Source organism: Eretmochelys imbricata, chromosome 8, assembly GCF_965152235.1.
Source record: "Eretmochelys imbricata isolate rEreImb1 chromosome 8, rEreImb1.hap1, whole genome shotgun sequence".
Classification (NCBI taxonomy): Eukaryota; Metazoa; Chordata; order Testudines; family Cheloniidae; genus Eretmochelys; species Eretmochelys imbricata.
Window position 1 is genome coordinate 738,670 of NC_135579.1, and position 6,000 is coordinate 744,669.

The following is a 6,000-nucleotide window of genomic DNA, read 5'->3' on the forward strand; positions in this document are numbered from 1 at the left end:
ACTCCTAGGAGCAAAGAACGTCTGCCATACTTACTGGGTGCGGGGCCAGGACGACACTCTAGCTGGGGAAGCAGCGACTCTGAAAAAGATTTGGGGGTCATGGTGGCTAATCAGCTGAACATGAGCTCTCAGTGTCATGCTGTGGCCAAAAGGGCTAATGCCTTCCTGGGGTGCATCAACAGGGGAATCTCGAGTAGGAGCAGGGAGGTTATTTTACCTCCACATTTGACCCTGGTGCGACCACTGCTGGAACTGTGTCTAGTTCTGGTGTCTATAATCCAAGAAGGATGTGGCTAAATTGGAGAGATTTAGTGAAGAGCTGCAAGAATGGTCAAAGGATTAGAAAAGATTCTTGTAGTGATATATTCAAGGAGCTCAATCTCTAACAGAGCCCCATTTATCTGATCTAATTGGGAATGGGGCCAGATCGGATCATCACAAATTTGGATAATCCGGAAAAATGCGAGGTTGCAGTGCCATCTAGTGGCCACACGAGAGATCTGCTTCTGGACCTGTGTGAGCGGGCGGTTCCGTTAATATAGAGAGCTGGATAATGGAGGGTCGGATAAACCGGGTTCTACTGTATTTAGCCTAATAAAGAGAAGGTTAAAGGATGACTTGATTGCAGTCTATAAGTAACAACAAGGGGAACAAATATTTCATAATGGGCTCTTCAATCTCACAGAGAAAGGGATAACACAATAGCTGGAAGTGGAAGCTAGATAAATTCAGACTGGAAATAAGATATACATTTTTAACAGTGAGAGGAATTAACCACTGCAACAATTTAGCAAGGGGTGTGGTGGATTCTCCATAACTGGCAATTTTTAAATGGAGATGGGATGTTTTTCTAAAAGATCTGCTGCAGCAATTATTTGGGGAGGTTCTGTGGCCTGCGCTATGCAGGGGGTCAGATTAGATCATCACAATGGTCCCTTCTGGCCTGAGAATCTATGAATCTCACAGATGTTATGCAAAATACAGAAGGCACTTATCACATGAGACCCATAATGAGAAACATCCAGCCTTGTCATGAGGCACCACCACCCTCCCTTCAGCCTTCAAACACACACTCCACTGTCATTCTGCAGCTACTCTAGGTAAAATTAAACCACTTTCTCTTGGCAAAGCGACAGATTTCAGAGTAGCAGCCATGTTAGTCTGTATCCACAAAAGAAAAGGAGTACTTGTCGCACCTGAGAGACTAACAAATTTATTTGAGCATAAGCTTTCGTGAGCTACGAAAGCTTATGCTCAAATAAATTTGTTAGTCTCTCAGGTGCGACAAGTACTCCTTTTCTCTTGCAAAGCATCCATTAAAAGGCTTCAGGAGCCAAGGAAGCAAAGGGTAAGCTGTGTCTTCCAGAATGACAGGAGGAATCATAACTCCGCTAATGTCCATAATGGTCTATGCAGCAAGCAAGCCCGAGTTTCTATAGATCCTGGTATCATGGATCTTTCCAGACACCCCACATTAACACTGGTGAATCTTCCATGGTGATCAACATTACAACACCGTGGAGAAACACTCCTTCCTGTTAATTGTCTTTGCCCTGGTGAAGAGGACAAAGAATAAGGGTGTGTGTCCCCTAAACAGCCCCAGACAGTTTGGGAACCCTATCCTTGCAGAACCAGCAATAGCTTCCTGTGCATTGTCAAGCTTTGACCCAGAACAACAGCATCTTCCTCATAGCATCACAAACCTCCGTGACAACAGCCCTGATAGTTGATCTACCATCACCCAACCGGTTGCTGCAGCCAAACTATATCAACCATTTAAATCCACCAAGACTCAACAGGAAGTTTTTGACAAAAGTAGAGACCTTTTTCACCTTCTAGATCAAACCAGGCAAGAGTGCAGGATAGAAACTGTGTCCAAATTGAATCTCACACATTCCAGCTACACCACCTGGGAAATGATTAAGAGACTGTGCAGAGATTCTCATCTGGACAAGAGGGAATACCCAATCTGCAAACTCCATCACATCCCAGCTAGCCAATGGCAGGGCAAAATCAGGACAAAGCTTTCAGCCATCAGCTTTCAGCCATCCAGCTGACATAGTGGTTGATGAGAGATGGCAGGCTCCAAGTGTAGACACAAACCTCATGGCTTCTTTCACTGACCAAGAGTTCGACATAGTTATACATCAACTGCAGCCAAACAAGGCTCCTGGGCTAGATAACATCCACAACGAGTTTGTCTCTCATTTGGGGCCAGTCACCAAAAGCTGGTTATACCCAGAACTGCAGCATCCCAAAAGCCCAGCATAGAGCAAAGGTCATAACTGTTCTCAAGATGGGGAAACCATTGACAGACCCAATGAGCTACTGCCTGATTTATCTGCTGTCTTCCCCCATAAACTGAGGGAAGAACTAATCCTGATGCAGATTCATGAGGTGGTTGATCCAGCTGGATTCAGAAGGGGATGATGCACCCAAGATCAGGTATTTCGTCTGATTCAGGACAGAGATGAATTTAGCACCTCGCATTGCTAGTGGCTGTTTCAACTATACACCAACTCCAGTCTGTACGTGCTGGCACACAGTTCTGCCAGCTGTTAAGTCTCTTTTCATCTGTCACTGCTATCCAAGCACACAATTATATCTCCATTACGCTACGAATCCTATCACTATCTCCACCCCATTCTCAGACAGGGAACAACACACTGTCAGCTCAAAGGGCTGCTCATATTCAGGAGAGGCATCCACCCTTGTGGTCCAGGATGGGATGCTGAGGTTGATCTCTTGACACTCCTTTGCTACAAAAAGAAAAGGAGGACTTGTGGCACCTTAGAGACTAACAAATTTATTTGAGCATAAGCTTTCGTGAGCTACAGCTCACTTCATCGGACGCTACAGCCGCTCACACACTCTCAGCCCTTTCCCGTGCCTGGATGATCAGTGCCACCAGGGAACCGAAAATCAAGTCCCTACAGAGTGGAAGCCTCGGTGTCAATTCAGGAATCCATCACTGCACCTGCCTTCTTGTCCACTTGATTGTAGATGCTGGACCAAGCTCAACAGGCTACTCTCTGGCTCAACCAGAATTGCCACAACCATGGACTCACTTGGCCTGGTTTCCTTCCCATGCGGAGTACGGGGCAGCATCACAGACTATAACTCAGGGTGGAAAAGTGCCCGACCCGATTTGACGCTATACCCCATATTCTTTATGGAAATATCCGTAGGATATGAATATGGCATAGCAGATATATTTCATGCAAGATGGGTCATGTGAGGTTTCATTGGAAAGGTTATGATTTACTGAATGTGATTATCCTGTTTGTATGCATGTATAATTTCTGTATCTAAAGTTAGGAATATTGACTATGTAACAATTAAAACTGTGTGTGTATTTGGGAGACACCCACCAGGCAACAGGCCATCAGCCTTGATGGACCACTAGGAAGAAACAATGAGACTTCGAAGATACTAATCTCTCTCCTTACTGAGAGGGGTCCTGGGACGTAGCTGTGACACTACTAGGTCAGGTGGTCCTGTCACCTGGTACTAAATACCACCCTGGACACTGCTGGTACTTTTCCACTGGAAACAAAGGCTTCCCGCCTTATGTAAATTCTATTTAAGGCTGGGGAGTAAGGCGAACAGGACTCTTCTCCTTTGCCTTCCTGCCCAAGAAGACAGACTGCTGAAAGTACCTGACAAGACAGAGGAACTGAGCTGAGCGAAAGGCAAGGGCTGAGTCCAAACTAAGACAGGAATCTAGTCTGTAAAGAGAATACGGGGAACTCTAAGCTACAGAAACTCTTCAACTTGCCTAAAACAACATTTTGGGTGAAAAATTACTTCTTGAAACCAAAAAACAAAAACAATGAGGAGTACTAGTGGAACCTTAGAGACTAACAAATGCATCTAATGAAGTGGATTTTAGCCCATGAAAGCTTATGCCCAAATAAATTTGTTAGTCTCCCAAGGTGCCACTAGTACTCCTTGTTTTTGTTTTTGCTGATACAGATTAACACAGCTACCACTTCTTGAAACCTGTCTCTTTAAGATCTTACACTTAGTATGTGTCTTTTGTTTTATTTGCTTAGTAATCCGCTCTGTTCTGTTTGCTATTGCTTATAATCACTTAAAATCTGCCTTTTATATGTAATAAACTTGTTTTTGTTTATTAGTAAACACAGTTTGTGCCATTTATAACTGGGGGCGGGGGGCAAGAAGTTGTGCTTATCTTCCTCCACATTGAGGAAGGGGGTGAATTTATGTGCTTACACTGCACAGATTTCTCTACCATGCAAGACAATGGTATATTGGGTGTACTTTCCAGAGGGGATCTGCACGTGAGTGCTGGGCAATTTCCTAGCTGAGTCATCCCATAGAGAGCTGTTTGCAGACTCTGTGTAATGATTGTACAACTGATGCGTCCCTACCTACCGTGTGTGTGCTGCCTGAGGCTGGAGAGCCTAATTTAGCAAAACAGGGAGCCCAGGCTAGTGGAGCAGTCAGGCTCAGTGAAACCCCAGTACATCAGGAGGCACCCCAGAAGGGAGGTCCAACCTGTCACACCGACCTCTGGAGGGCCGTCTACCATGCCTAGATTCCCTCAATACAAAAGCCATCGTGTGGTTACAAAACACTGGACATCGAGCTGGGATGTTTGCGTATGAGAGGAAGTAGCTAATCGGGGGTGGGAAGCTTCCAGGTGGCAATGGCAGCATGTGTCACTACACTGAGGGGAGCTCTCACGTTCATGTTCTCACACCGTCCCTCCAGGGTTAGTGCTGTGCAGATTTCTAGAAAACTGGCCTTTGTCATCTTGAAGTTCTGCAGACAATGAACAGTGAGGTGCTGTCCATCAGTCACTGCAGAGCCCAGAATGGGTATACCACCGAGCAAAGCTGCCCCAGGTAAATGCTCTGCAGACGTAAACTGCCCCACAGCTACCGCCTGCCCCTCCCCACACCCCAGTTACCACCCTGCCCCTCCCCACACCCCAGCCCCACAGCTACCGCCCACTCCTCCCCACACCCCAGTTACTGCTCTGCCCCTCCTCACACCCCAGCCCCACAGCTACCGCCTGCCCCTCCCCACACCCCAGTTACCGCCCTGCCCCTCCCCACATCCCAACCCCACAGCTACCACCTGCCCCTCCCCACACCCCAGTTACCGCCCTGCCTCTCCTCACACCCCAGCCCCACAGCTACCACCTGCCCCTCCCCACACCCCAATTACCACCCTGCCCCTCCCCACACCCCAGCCCCACAGCTACCGCCCGCTCCTCCCCACACCCCAGTTACCACCCTGCCCTCCCCACAGCTACCACCTGCTCCTCCCAACACCCAGCCCCACAGCTACCGCCTGCCCCTCCCCACACCCCAGTTACCACCCTACCCCTCCCCATCCCCCACTTCATGGGCCCCAGCCTGACTCTGCCGCACGCGCTAAGATGGGCGACTATTGAGGGGGTTTCATAAATAACCTTCATAAATAATCTGGAGGATGGTGTGGATTGCACCCTCAGCAAATTTGCGGATGATACTAAACTAGGAGGAGTCATAGATACGCTGGAGGGCAGGGATAGGATACAGAGGGACCTAGACAAATTGGAGGATTGGGCCAAAAGAAATCTGATGAGGTTCAACAAGGACAATTGCAGGGACCTGTACTTAGGACGGAAGAACCCAATGCACCGCTACAGACTAGGGACCGAATGGCTCGGCAGCAGTTCTGCGGAAAAGGACCTCGGGGTGACAGTGGATGAGAAGCTGGATATGAGTCAGCAGTGTGCCCTTGATGCCAAGAAGGCCAATGGCATTTTGGGATGTATAAGTAGGGGCATTGCCAGCAGATCGAGGGACGTGATCGTCCCCCTCTATTCGACATTGGTGAGGCCTCATCTGGAGTCCTATGTCCAGTTTTGGGCCCCACACTACAAGAAGGATGTGGATAAATTGGAGAGAGTCCAGCGAAGGGCAATAAAAATGATTAGGGGACTGGAACACATGAGTTATGAGGAGAGGCTGAGGGAACTGGGAT